The sequence below is a fragment of the Haliotis rubra genome, unplaced genomic scaffold (genome assembly GCF_003918875.1).
Source record: "Haliotis rubra isolate DU_JTF1 unplaced genomic scaffold, ASM391887v1 Scf17, whole genome shotgun sequence".
Lineage (NCBI taxonomy): Eukaryota > Metazoa > Mollusca > Gastropoda > Lepetellida > Haliotidae > Haliotis > Haliotis rubra.
Window position 1 is genome coordinate 1,790,128 of NW_025765669.1, and position 16,017 is coordinate 1,806,144.

The following is a 16,017-nucleotide window of genomic DNA, read 5'->3' on the forward strand; positions in this document are numbered from 1 at the left end:
CTTGTCAATTGTATACACTCACTATGCAGCTATGTGATACTATGTATTCTCCTTGTTTCAACTCTTTGTATCACTTGCTTGATAACCGTTTTAGTAACTACACCGAAACGTCGCATTCATTGCAATAAAGTTGACTATCCATAGAACTTGGTTTTAAAACAGTGGTTTAATGCCGCTTCATAATACACGTATAGGTTAAACATATATACATAATGTTGAACATAATAATTATAACAAGTTGTGAAAATAAGAACAAGTTATCTCTTGGATATTAACAAATTACCTTAGTTTTGTTTCGTGGCCAGTTGATAAAAATAAGACAATAATTGAAACTACAAGACTTTTATGAATCAAATCGTTTTGGTGAAATAATGAATTGATGCACTGACTGTAGAATATCCATATGAGTTACTGAGTTATTATCTTTTAGCTCATCTCGAAGGAGAAACATTTCGCATAAAAATATAATTCATATCGAATTCTATTATATAAAGGACACGTAAAGAAATAGTGGAATACACCCTCATAATCATGTGAGCAGGAACAAGAAGCATTATCAGAAATGCAACGATTATATTTATCACTCCCGAGAGGGGAGGTTTCATAGAAGGTTCAATTTTACGTGAAAGTTGGATAGTTTCAGTTTTGTTTGGATTAAATTTTACTAGCCAGGTTTCCGCCCATTTACAAATTGTGTCTAAATGCACTCGTATAAGGATCGTCGATTATTACATAGAGTGATGTGTCGTCTGCGAAAAGACGTATATTACTTTCGATTCCATCCACTATGTTGTTTAAGTATACTAAGAATAAAAGAGATCCAAGGACTGATCCTTGGGGCACTCCGGCTATTTTCGGTTTTAATTATGATTTATTACCTTGAATAACTACACTTTGCATTCTACTTTGTAAATTACTTTCAAATCATTTCAATACCTGCCCATCTATCCCACATGATTATAGTTTACGGATAATCCCTTTGTGCCAAACTTTATCAAATGCCTTGCTTATATGGCAGAATACAGCTCTGACTTCTTTTCCTTTATCTATAGCCTTAGTAATAAAATTATACAAATGCGTGAGTTGATAAGATGTTGAATATCCTGGCATGAATCCCGATTGTAAATTTGAGAGACAATAGTTATCTCTCATGAAATTAAAGACATATTTCTACATTTTTCAAAGACCTTGGATAAACAAGATGTTAAGGCAACTGGTCTATAGTTAGAACAGTCGTTAATATTACCTTCCTTATTGATTGGTATGACAGATTATTCTTTCCATATATATGGAAAAAACTGATGTTTGACTGACTGACTGAGTTTGGTTTTACGCCGCTTTTAGCAATATTCCAGCAACATCACGGCGGGGGACTGATGTTTGAAGTGACCTATTAGAAATGTTAGTTAATGTTAGCGACAAGGAAGATGATATCAAACGTAAGAAATGGTTTCCAATACCACCTGGTCCCGTCGCTTTGGTAATGTTTAATGATGATAACACATCTTTAACATCCTGCTTTGTGAGATGTAAGTCACTCAAATATTTACTATTATTGTTTAAGGCCATGTTTGGAATATCCTTATTAGGGTCAACTATGGTTGCCTGGTCAACAAAGTAATTATTTAAGACGTTGGCTATTGATTCTGGTTCTTGATAGACGTCGTTATTGTGGGTAATAGGAGGGACTGACTGACTGAGTTTGGTTTTACGCCGCTTTTAGCAATATTCCAGCAACATCACGGCGGGGGACACCAGAAATGGGGTAATAGGAGGGAAGGAGAACTTTCAGATCCTCTGTTCATAATAGTTTTTAACTAAACGCCACCATAGTTTAGTGCTTAATATAATCACAGACTTTATACATTTAATGATGTATGCAGTCACTGTACATGATAAGCTGATCCTTTTTGGGGCGAACACCAGGTGTCATAACTATTTTGATAGCGATTCGTACACACCTACTCATGATACAGCTGGGATAGTGCAATGGAACATGCTGTTAGCAGATTTTTCTGGTGGCTAAAGGATCGTTAATGTTTATGTGTACGTCAATGCAATCTTTCAGTATGCCCCAAAGAAATTTAACGATCAAATTTCATTTACTTTTCCCCTTCAAAGATTCCATCACAACTGTGTGGAGGCGGGTGTGTGAAAATGTAAAAAATCTTTTAGGGAGTATAATTTATTAATTCGTTATCTGGCTGCGACGTAGTGTTTATTCATGTTCACTTTGCTATGAATATCCATTACTACAAACCTTTTGATGCTAACATGGATAATAACATATGCACTTTATCAACCCTTTAAGTTATACATTATATATCAGAGAACGCCAAAAGCTTCTTGCGCTCTCAATTGGATAGAAATGATTAACACAAGAAATAAAGTAATATTAAATGAAGCAACTGATACATGATGTATAAAGTGGAAATGCAGAACAAAGCACGACGAGTGGGACTCAACACGTGTGTTCCGTTTATCAGGATATTTTGAATTTAAACTTTGCAGTACTTTTGCAGTTTTCATACGTCCACATTTTCAAGGCATTCCTCTCATAAGCCTCCTAAAAAGTCACCGAACCATAATAGATGAAGCTTCAGATGATTATTCCAGCAAATGATAACAAACAAATTCGTACTTTGTACGATTGAAGTCTAGATCATACTTCTACATTTTCAAGGCATTCCTCTCATAATGAATGTAAGCCTCCTAAAGAAGTCACCGGACCATAATAGATGAAGATTCAGATGACTGTTCCAAGAAATGATGACACATGAACTGCTTCATGAAAATCGAATCCGAATTTCAAAATGGCATTTAATACATGTAAAGTGCGTTGTGAATCTCGACGCTTATTGTCCATCTTTCGCGATATTAACGCTTTTCTACTTATGCATGTTCTTACATTTTCTCTGAAAGTTTTTTTTTTTTTGTCTCTGTGAGGCTGGTCTCTAAAATTGCTACAGTGAGACAGACATGTTTGTGTATATTCAAGATGGCATGATATGCTGTTTAAATCATTAATTATAAGAAGTAGACAAATGCTTCACATTAGAAGGTGCATAATTTTGCGTGTTGAAACAATGTCATACATTGTACTTTGATTCTTGCATTTATAGACACGCCCATGTTTACGTTGTATTGTCCAAAAATAGTTTTCTACTGTTAAAGATACATGCTAGCTAGTTTTAATTCATTTTTGTGATAAACTAGTAATTTTACTGTCCTTCGTTGACAGGGTTCTATATATCATATGTATGTATTATAAATTTAGAACTAGTTTTAGTCACGATATGGCTGAAATATTGTCGATGCGACTTTAAATCTTAACTCAATCACTCATTCATAGACACACACTCTGTCAACATTTAGTTTCTTGCCACATAATTTTGTAGCTGCTATTACTTGTTAAACCATTCTTCTCTTTACATCTGGACGTCTGTTTAAGTACAAGTGATAGCGTATCAAACGGACCATCAATACTGAAATACAAACAAACGAGGAAATTGTAACAGTTTTGTCTCTTGTAAATTTAGTTAAATGTATCCACAGCACTAGTTATGTCCACGAAATGACATTAGTCAAGCATATTTTCTGAGATCACGTTTTCCTTACATACGATACTTGGTTTAGAAATGTCGTAGGTATTGAGTAAGAACACATATATTTTTATTAAATACAGTCATGTCAATAAACATACAAACAAACAAACACATAGAAAAATATGACAGTTTGAATATACTACAAAAAATATCAAATATAAACAATTTATATTAGCGCTTTTGCCTTGCGTGTTCAGTGAATTGGAACAAGTTAATCATTTCAAAATACAGGTCAATAAAAAGCAATAGTGAATATTTGACAATCTCAGTATAAAACCAAAAAGAGATGAAAATATTTACCATTTTTGATAACCGCTTTTGCTTTTCACGCTCAGTGAATTATAACAAATTCAATATAATTAAATACGTGTAGATAAAGAACAATAAATCAGTTAGGTAAATATATTAGTTTGAGTATAATAGAAAACCGAAAAAATGAAATATATATTTTTGTCAGTACTTTTGCTTTTCCTGCTCATTGAAAGCTGTTTCGTCCAATAATCGAGACTGGCTATTCTCTGACTACGTTTTATTTCGTATGGTTTTGAAGGGAGTTATTGCTTTAAATCATATACAGAGAGTAGGTTGCTGCAAGTTTAAGTCTGGCTTAAGGCTGTTTATGTCTGCTTGAGTTTAGAACACCATAGTCAAGCGGGTTTTAGACTTTATCACTTTTATGACTGACTGACTTACTGAGTATGGTTTTACGCCGCTTTTAGCAATATTCCAGCAACATCACGGCGGGGACACCAGAAAAGGGCTTCACATTGTACCCATGTGGGGATTCGAACCCGGGTTCACTTTTTATGAAACCCCCGTTTGGGCACATGGAGCTGACAAGTGAGTGAGTGTGGTTTTACGCCGCTTTTAGCAATATTCCAGCAATATCACGGCGGGGACACCAGAAATGAGCTTCACACATTGTACCCATGTGGGGAATCGAACCTGGGTCTTCAGTGTGACGAGCGAACGCTTTAACCACTAGGCTACACACCACCCCGGAGCTGACAAATATAGATACCTAGTTCTAGCGAAAGGTCTGTGATGGTGAATAATTAGAAACAATACAGCAAGACTGCATATGGGTGAGCATTTAAGTTCAGATAATATCAAAGGTAAAATATACCTACTGTTTGAAAGAAAACCCTGTACTCACCAATGCACAGCACTGAGCGTTATCATGGAGAACCATATGTTCAGAGTTATGTACACATTCATCTCTAGCTGTACCCTTGTACATAACCATTAGCCAGAATCTGTATGTCTGTTACAGCGATTGTTTTACCAGTCATACAGGCCTATGTCGTTATCGGCCAGTGATCAACCGGCGTCATTGGAAGTCTTCCCTGTATTGATCTGACTACGTTTTAATGCGTTTTAACTCGTTCGTAATCATATACTCATTCGCATCCAGATTACTAACTTGACAATTGTTAAATTGAATCCCACAATGGAATTAATGTGTGAATCATTATGAGTGAGTGAGTGTGGTTTTACGCCGCTTTTAGCAATATTCCTGCTATATCACGGGCGGGGACACGAAATGGGCTTCACACATTGTACCCATGTGGGGAATCGAGCACGGGTCTTCGACGTGACGAGCGAACGCTTTAACCACTTGGCTACCCCACCGCCCCCAAATTATTATGAAGATGGATGTGTTTCATATTGATATCATTAAGGGAATATACAGACCATGAGAAATGGATTGCGGCATCGTTTTATTTAAAAGAAATGCATGACGTTCCATGGCTCTCAAGGCGAACTCAAGATGTTAGTAATGAAGGTGGCCTCTTATATTTCTACATTTTTCAAAGACCTTGGATAAACAAGATGTTAAGGCAACTGGTCTATAGTTAGAACAGTCGTTAATATTACCTTCCTTATTGATTGGTATGACAGATTATTCTTTCCATATATATGGAAAAACTGATGTTTGACTGACTGACTGAGTTTGGTTTTACGCCGCTTTTAGCAATATTCCAGCAACATCACGGCGGGGGACTGATGTTTGAAGTGACCCTATTAGAAATGTTAGTTAATGTTAGCGACAAGGAAGATGATATCAAACGTAAGAAATGGTTTCCAATACCACCTAGTCCCGTCGCTTTGCTAATGTTTAATGATGATAACACATCTTTAACATCCTGCTTTGTGAGATGTAAGTCACTCATATATTTACTATTATTGTTTTAAGGTCATGTTTGGAATATCCTTATTAGGGTCAACTATGGTTGCCTGGTCAACAAAGTAATTATTTATGACGTTGGCTATTGATTCTGGTTCTTGATAGACGTCGTTATTGTGGGTAATAGGAGAGGACTGACTGACTGAGTTTGGTTTTACGCCGCTTTTAGCAATATTCCAGCAACATCACGGCGGGGACACCAGAAATGGGGTAATAGGAGGGAAGGAGAACTTTCAGATCCTCTGTTCATAATAGTTTTTAACTAAACGCCACCATAGTTTAGTGCTTAATATAATCACAGACTTTATACATTTAATGATGTATACAGTCACTGTACATGATAAGCTGATCCTTTTTTGGGCGAACACCAGGTGTAATAACTATTTTGATAGCGATTCGTACATACCTACTCATGATACAGCTGGGATAGTACAATGGAACATGCTGTTAGCAGATTTTCTGGTGACTAAAGGATCGTTAATGTGTATGTGTACGTCAATACAATCTTTCAGTATGCCCCAAAGAAATTTAACTATCAAATTTCATTTACTTTTCCTTCAAAGATTCCATCACAACTGGTGTGGAGGCGGGTGTGTGAAAATGTAAAAAATCTTTTAGGGAGTATAATTTATTAATTCGTTATCTGGCTGCGACGTAGTGTTTATTCATGTTCACTTTGCTATGAATATCCATTACTACAAACCTTTTGATGCTAACATGGATAATAACATATGCACTTTATCAACCCTTTAAGTTATACATTATATATCAGAGAACGCCAAAAGCTTCTTGCGCTCTCAATTGGATAGAAATGATTAACACAAGAAATAAAGTAATATTAAATGAAGCAACTGATACATGATGTATAAAGTGGAAATGCAGAACAAAGCACGACGAGTGGGACTCAACACGTGTGTTCCGTTTATCAGGATATTTTGAATTTAAACTTTGCAGTACTTTTGCAGTTTTCATACGTCCACATTTTCAAGGCATTCCTCTCATAATGAATATAAGCCTCCTAAGAAGTCACCGAACCATAATAGATTCAGATTCAGATGACTGTTCCAAGAAATGATGACACATGAACTGCTTCATGAAAATCGAATCCGAATTTCAAAATGGCATTTAATACATGTAAAGTGCGTTGTGAATCTCGACGCTTATTGTCCATCTTTCGCGATATTAACGCTTTTCTACTTATGCATGTTCTTACATTTTCTCTGAATTTTATTTTTTTTTGTCTCTGTGAGGCTGGTCTCTAAAATTGCTACAGTGAGACATGTTTGTGTATATTCAAGATGGCATGATGAGTGTTTAAATCATTAAGAAGTAGACAAATGCTTCACATTAGAAGGTGCATAATTTTGCGTGTTGAAACATTGATTCTTGCATTTATAGACACGCCCATGTTTACGTTGTATTGTCCAAAAATAGTTTTCTACTTTTAAAGATACATGCTAGCTAGTTTTAACTCATTTTTGTGATAAACTAGTAATTTTACTGTCCTTCGTTGACAGGGTTTTATATATCATATGTATGTATTATGAATTTAGAACTAGTTTTAGTCACGATATGGCTGAAATATTGCCGATGTGACTTTAAATCTTAACTCACTCACTCATTCATAGACATACACTCTGTCAACATTTAGTTTCTTGCCACATAATTTTGTAGCTGCTATTACTTGTTAAACCATTCTTCTCTTTACATCTGGACGTCTGTTTAAGTACAAGTGATAGCGTATCAAACGGACCATCCAATACTGAAATACAAACAAACGAGGAAATTGTAACAGTTTTGTCTCTTGTAAATTTAGTTAAATGTATCCACAGCACTAGTTATGTCCACGAAATGACATTAGTCAAGCATATTTTCTGAGATCACGTTTTCCTTACATATCGATACTTGGTTTAGAAATGTCGTAGGTATTGAGTAAGAACACATATATTTTTATTAAATACAGTCATGTCAATAAACATACAAACAAACAAACACATAGAAAAATATGACAGTTTGAATATACTACAAAAATATCAAATATAAACAATTTATATTAGCGCTTTTGCCTTGCGTGTTCAGTGAATTGGAACAAGTTAATCATTTCAAAATACAGGTCAATAAAAAGCAATAGTGAATATTTGACAATCTCAGTATAAAACCAAAAAGAGATGAAAATATTTACAATTTTGATAACCGCTTTTGCTTTTCACGCTCAGTGAATTATAACAAATTCAATATAATTAAATACGTGTAGATAAAGAACAATAAATCAGTTAGGTAAATATATTAGTTTGAGTATAATAGAAAACCGAAAAATGAAATATATATTTTTGTCAGTACTTTTGCTTTTCCTGCTCATTGAAAGCTGTTTCGTCCAATAATCGAGACTGGCTATTCTCTGACTACGTTTTATTTCGTATGGTTTTTGAAAGGGAGTTATTGCTTTAAATCATATACAGAGAGTAGGTTGCTGCAAGTTTAAGTCTGGCTTAAGGCTGTTTATGTCTGCTTGAGTTTAGAACACCATAGTCAAGCAGGTTTTAGACTTTTATCACTTTTATGACTGACTGACTTACTGAGTATGGTTTTACGCCGCTTTTAGCAATATTCCAGCAACATCACGGCGGGGGACACCAGAAAAGGGCTTCACACATTGTACCCATGTGGGGATTCGAACCCGGGTTCACTTTTATGAAACCCGCGTTTGGGCACACGGAGCTGACAAGTGAGTGAGTGTGGTTTTACGCCGCTTTTAGCAATATTCCAGCAATATCACGGCGGGGGACACCAGAAATGGGCTTCAAACATTGTACCCATGTGGGGATTCGAACCTGGGTCTTCAGCGTGACGAGCGAACGCTTTAACCACTTGGCTACCACACCACCCCCGGAGCTGACAAATATAGATACCTAGTTCTAGCGAAAGGTCTGTGATGGTGAATAATTAGAAGCAATACAGCAAGACTGCATATGGGTGAGCATTTAAGTTCAGATAATATCAAAGGTAAAACATACATACTGTTTGAGAAAGAAAACCCTGTACTCACCAATGCACAACACTGAGCGTTATCATGGAGAACCATATGTTCAGAGTTATGTACACATTCATCTCTAGCTGTACCCTTGTACATAACCATTAGCCAGAATCTGTATGTCTGTTACAGCGATAGTTTTACCAGTCATACAGGCCTATGTCGTTATCGGCCAGTGATCAACCGGCGTCATTGGAAGTCTTCCCTGTATTGATCTGACTACGTTTTAATGCGTTTTAACTCGTTCGTAATCATATACTCATTCGCATTCAGATTACTAACTTGACAATTGTTAAATTGAATCCCACAATGGAATTAGTGTGTGAATCATTATGAGTGAGTGAGTGTGGTTTTACGCCGCTTTTAGCAATATTCCTGCTATATCACGGCGGGGGACACCAGAAATGGGCTTCACACATTGTACCCATGTGGGGAATCGAGCACGGGTCTTCGACGTGACGAGCGAACGCTTTAACCACTTGGCTACCCCACCGCCCCAAATTATTATGAAGATGGATGTGTTTCATATTGATATCATTAAGGGAATATACAGACCATGAGAAATGGATTGCGGCATCGTTTTATTTAAAAGAAATGCATGACGTTCCATGGCTCTCAAGGCGAACTCAAGATGTCAGTAATGAAGGTGGCCTCTTAGGGAGGCCCTGACGACAACACAACGCTTCCTCACAGACATGAATACTCTAACCGGAAGTCGTCGCCATATATCCCCGAGTGCTTGGCCAAGCTCTTGCAAGGTGAGGGTTATGCTACTTGAATGACTTGGGCCCACACTTGGCCCTAAATATGTATGGCGGTAAGATTCCCCTGGACGACAATCAGATTAGATCACCCACTGGTCTTTTAACCAGCCGTTAAGTACATTTAACCGACCGTTAACTAATAACAGAGGGTTAACTTTAAACAGATTGTTAACGTGACGTAAAGTTAACACACCTAAGGACCGCCGCTAACTTTTTAACAGTGTGGTTAACTCGCAAATGACGTTCATGGCTAACACTGCTTTCATGAGGCCAGTTCAGCAAAGAAAGGATACTAGGGTGTATCGTGGACTGGACTTCGATACTGGAAATTATTCTGACGAAGAGTGACATACGAAACTGTAACTATGCACTTCATAGGAACTAAAATACATGTTGTACAAGAACATGATGCCTACGTTTCATCTTTTAACACTTGTGTAAAGGTTTATATATGTTTTACTACACTAAATGTATGAATTTCTTCTGTAAATATTATTCAAACAAACACTTTCAAAGAATCAAACACGTACACCCTATACCCACGTATGATATGATATTGAACAAGACTAAATGTAGATAATTAAATTAGTTTCATGAAAAAATATCCGAACGATTACATTATGATTCTGAAAGTGTAATCGGCGGGATATGGTGATTGTGTATACTCTTATTCTACCGACCTTCACCTCAGAGAAATTGCCAAATATGTACAACAATGTTGACGTATGACATCACTACCATTGAAATTTCTTAAAAAATGGCGGCTGACATGGGTTTTGCGAGGACCCTTCCCTTGATTCAGGGATCGTTTGTACAGAAATATGACATGTAAGTATCAGAATGATTCTGATTATCTGTGTATTGTTACATGTTTGTATCGTTTTCATTTTAAGAAAGAGAAGAAGCGGCCAGAAATGCCGATTATTACCGTTGTCGTCCTGCGTGATTTTGCGTCAGTCACGGCGTCACGCTGCACAGAAACTTGACAGTTTCGTATAAACACATCACATTCCTGTATTGCATCTATTTTTAATTTCCTATTTCTTGCTACTACGCTCTTTCCATGCAAATGGGTGTCTGAAAATTGAGAAAATGCTACACAGTATAAAGTCTGAAATTTTCTTTGTTTACATTTCAAACAGGTGTTGTCTTTCGAGCACAGCATTTGTTTCCACCTCCAATATCTTTCGTTTCAGTTTATCTAGACACTTGGTATTGGTGACAAAGACCAGTTGTAATTAGATTCTAAAATGTATGAGGAATTCAGTAGGGCTGGGACGAGTAGGAAGAAAGGGAATCGAGTACCCGCATGTACTTACCCGAATCGATATCGAGTACCCGGAAATGTAAGAAATACAATATTCGGGTCAACGTCTGAATATTCAATCACGATTTGACAGAGACTATTATAGAAAACTTGAAAAAGTGGTAATAAGACATTAAAACTGACCTCAAGCTATTTAATTTACGTCTGTTTAACCAATATAGACAGTAACACCATTACTTACACTCCTCGAGATAACAACGAACGTTTCGTTCCTGCTGCTACTGTAACTTAACTACTCACTGCTCATGCACAGATAAATTACAATCAATAAAACTATGCTCCATTAATCGGACAATACCAATGATGTAAAAACCCGTGAATTTCCGGGTTAGAATATTGATCTTCAGTAACCCATGCTTGTCGTAAGAGGCGACTAACGGGATCGGGTGGTCAGACTCGCTGACTTGGTTGAGACATGTCATCGTATCCCAATTGCACACATCGATGATCCAGTGTTGTTGATTATTGGATTGTCTCGGCCAGACTCGATTATTTACAGAGCGCCGCCCTATAGCTGGAATATTGCTGAGTGCGGCGTAAAACTAAACTCACTCACTCAATGATGTAAATGTGTGTTACGTCAAAAAACGAAAAAGACAAGCTATTGTCTGTCCTTGTCATTACAGAGCTCTCTCCCTTTCCGGGTACCCGATTCCTAGAAATAGGACTCGATTCCAGCTGTACCCGACCCGGATTCGAGTACCGTAGTACCCGTCCCAGCCTTAGAATTCAGTGATGCATTTGTCGTCGCTGAATATGAAATATATGTGATGTAATTGGCGTCTCAATACCGGCCTTCGCGAAACGTTGTGAGTTGTGAGTGATATGCAGGCCTACTTCGTAGTCACTTTGATTAAATTTTATATTTGAATATCGAAACCCTTTTTTGTCACAGCGAACACAACACTATCTCTTGTCATTTTACACGATAATGTTTGGAATTTTAAACTTATTTTATAACAATATCTGAATGCTAATGTTATACACTGATGTATTTTATATAAGGAATACAATGGCACAATAGTATTTCTCTGCCGAATCGTTGCAGCGTTCTCTAATACACTTATGAAATATAATACATGTTTTCCGTCCTTGAAGAAGTTGAAAAGAACTATCTATGCATTTTCTATAGTCACTTGTGAATTGAACTAAATGAAGGTTCATCTGATCAATGAGTATCGAGGAAATTATGTTCATCTACTACAGCGTTCTATAATACACTTATGAAATATGATACATGTTTTCCGACCTTGAAGTCATTAAAGAGAATTATGCATTTTCTGCAGTCACTTGTGAATTGAACTAAATGAAGGTTCACCTGATTTATGAGTATCGAGGAAATTATGTTCATCTATAAATTTGACGCAGCTTCATGTTTTTCAAGACATCTTTCCGGAATATGCGTCTGTGGAGGCGTTCAGATAATGACGATATTGCACAGTTTTATTCATGAGATTCCTGTCAACGGTAAGGTCGAATAAATAGATCGATTAAATTCAGCAGTGTTGGCCCTGGGGCCTATAGTACAATTACAGTTTGATTACTTGCACGTGGTGCTAGTAACATATTAAGTTTCTATTGGCATTGAATGCATATTTCAGATAAAAGCTAATGGTATTATTGTCACAACATCTATATTGTTTAATGTTAAAAGATTTGGCAATGTGTGTTCATACATTACAATTTTTGACAGATGATATTGATAGCATTTTAATGACTTGGCCATACAGTCATGACAATTTAAGGAGTGAAAAGTGAGCGATAGGTCTTGTGGGAATTCAAAGATTCATTAAGACTGTAGCCGTCTAAGCGTAACTCCTGTGTGTAATATTTGTAAATATTCTATCCACTGAAAACATGCTTCTACTATTAATATTACATGTATTTTCATGGATTCATCATATTTTATCTATAGCTGTGCTATAGTTTCTCATTAAAATGTCTTTTCTGTTGTCGGAATTGAAGTAAGTCCCACACAGAGCTGGGATCATATATCTTTGAAATATATATGCAAACGTCTGGAACCTTGTGTTCCAATACAAGCGTTCGTAGCGCTACGACATTCGCATGCCTATGATAAACTATAGAGTTGGTCTCAACCATTGACTGGATTACATTCTCATCGTCAGCAGAGAAATTTCGACTTCTCTTTTACCTTGGGGTGCAGGCGACATTTCGCGATTCCATTTTTGGTAATCCGGAAGTAAACAGAAAACGGAATTGTGGGATATATGGAAGCTAACCAGTGACGTTAACCACACTGTTAAACTTTGACGGCGACGTTAGCTAACGGCATGACTAACCATGTTTTGAACAACGCATATTTAACGTTCGGTTACCTAACGGCCGGTTAAGGATTTAACCGGCCGTTAGGAGTTAACCGGCGGTTAAGATAACCGAGTATTGAACAACCGGGCCCAGAAAGGTTACCTCACGATCATAACCTGAACAGTACGTCATCTTCGTGTGACGTCAAACGTCATTCCCAGGTCTGGGCAACCGACCGGCAAAGGCGGTTAAGATAACCGAGTATTGAACAACCGGGCCCAGATAGGTTACCTCACAATCATAACCTGAACAGTACGTCATCTTCGTGTGACGTCACACGTCATTCCCAGGTCTGGGCAACCGACCGGCAAAGGTGCCCGTCTGTTACTCACGGGTCCTCAGACTGTGTATTAGTGCGTGCAGTATAAACTTAGGCTCAGTATAATTCGTTACACTGCTATACTGAGTCTAACAAAACCTAGTAGAAGATCGCGTCAGCTAACCTTTTGGACTGACCGAATCAGAACACAGCTTACCAAATCGCGAAAGTAAATATTCGCACATACCGTTTGAACCTTTACCTCAAAAACTCGAACGATTTCGAAAGCTATTTTCCGCACGATCGCATCCGAGTGATACACGCAATGAGTAAACAGTCGCTGAAAATAGCGTTTTTGTCAATATTCAAGGATGTCATCTTGCAAATTTATAAGCAAATAGTAACCATGTCATCAGAAACCCATAAGCGTATATACTGCAGATCAAATATTTGTGTTTTATGCGGATTTTCGTTTGTTGATAGATCGGTGTCAGCGACCAGGGAAGAGAAAATCCAAAAACCGTTTTGTAAGTCCCGCCGAACCCTAACAAGTAGTCGTTGTCTGATTGGTTAAATCCGTTCGGCCGTCTCGCGTTTGATTGGACGGTCATAGGTCTCTCAAAGGTTAGCTGACCAGGTTAGCTCAAAGGTTGATGCGTGCACCTTCTGCAACGGAATGTCCAGCATTGAACCTACACATGGTACGCTCACGTTTAACATATGATATATTTGGGATTACACTTTCTTAGTAAAGTGCAGATTCTAGTACTCGCTCACGTTGCTTTTAGTTGCAAGATACTCGCTTTAAACTTAAACACATTAAACTTTCTCTTTTCTGTGCGCTTACATTCCAGTGCATGTGAGACCGTTAAGGTATCACGCGACTCGCTGCACGTGATTGTTGTGTTTCACTTTTATCACGCTTTATGGCAAATGTTCATACTCAATCAACTTACATGTCAATGTCGTGTGTATGGGACAACAAGAAACTAAACAGAATTACAACGTCCCAATTATTACCAACAATGTTGGTGTCAACTTTCTAAGTTTGCCGAGTATATGAAGTTATCTAAGCAGCTTCACTAAAACTCAGATGTGACGACTAAATTTTATCCGGGAATAAAGATAATTCTGGAGTTACGTCATAATAGGCTGACGTCATGACACTGTTCAAATTACATTCCCCTTAATCTGAGTGATCTTTTTAACAGCCTTCTTTCATTACAGTCAAGCAAGATGGGGCACACATCTCGTATCGGGGAATCGTTTTCTTTATGTTTGTCGGGTAATTGAATTTTATCATTCGGGAAGGAATATGGTAAATTTATATCAACCATCTCCTGCACAATGTTTTTTTTCCCAAAGACAAGCGTTTGTTCCCTGAGAATGAGTGAGTGAGTTGGTTTTACGCCGCTTTTAGCAATATCCCAGCAATATCATGGGGGGCACCAGAAATGGGCTTCACACATTCTACCAATGTGGGGAATCAAACCCGAGTCTTCGGCGTGACGAGCGAACGCTTCAACCACTAGGCTACCCCACCGCCCCTGTGTTACTGTAAGCTAACCTGGGTACTCTAAGCATGTCGGCCAACAGATAAGGAGGTATATCAAACCCAAGGCACCGAAAACAATGGTTCTTGGGATGCAAAGCCTGACATTTCCTAAGGTTGACATATTTGCTACGTTTTGCTGAATGCCTCACTCGTTCTTCAGTTAGAAGCAAAATGCAAGAAAGACATTTGTTGTATTCACCGGGAATTTGCTGGAATAGTGACAGATGCAGCCCGCCCATTTACATTTTTATATATTCCTGATAACAGTTTACATGTATGCATATCATTCATAGCATTGTCATAATAGTTACAGGTTTTTTTGAAAGAGCAAAAATTATACAAATTAAGAAAAGACATATCACTCACTCTCTCATTCATACCCTTGCATTTTCTAGCTTTGTATTGACTTATTTACATTTACAGGTCAAATTTATTTCATTGCTTCCATTACTAACTTTACACCAGAGCTGCGATTGTCAATTTGTTCTGCATGATGCTATTATGTATTTATTATGATACGTTTGTTCCAGGACTGTGGGACGGTGGGGTAGCCCAGTGGTTAAAGCGTTTGCTCGTCACGCCGAAGACCCGGGTTCGATTCCCCACATGAGGACAATGTGTGAAGCCATTTCTTGTGTCCGCCGCTGTGATATCGCTAAAAGCAGCGTAAAACCTCCACTCACTCACTCCAGGACTGGGAAGGTGTGGTAGCCGAGTGGTTAATGCGAATGCTCGTCACGCGCATGATCCGTGGTCGATTCCCCACATGGTAAAATGTGTGAACCCTATTTCTGGTGTCCCCTACTATATATGTGTGGCAGCCAAAGGCAGTGTAAAGTCACACTCACTTGCTCCAGGACTCGTATGATATTACCACTCATCGGCAGTGACGATAGTTGTTTATATTTCAGTAAACGTATCACACACAGCGAATCACTGTACATAAATGAATAGTGCGCA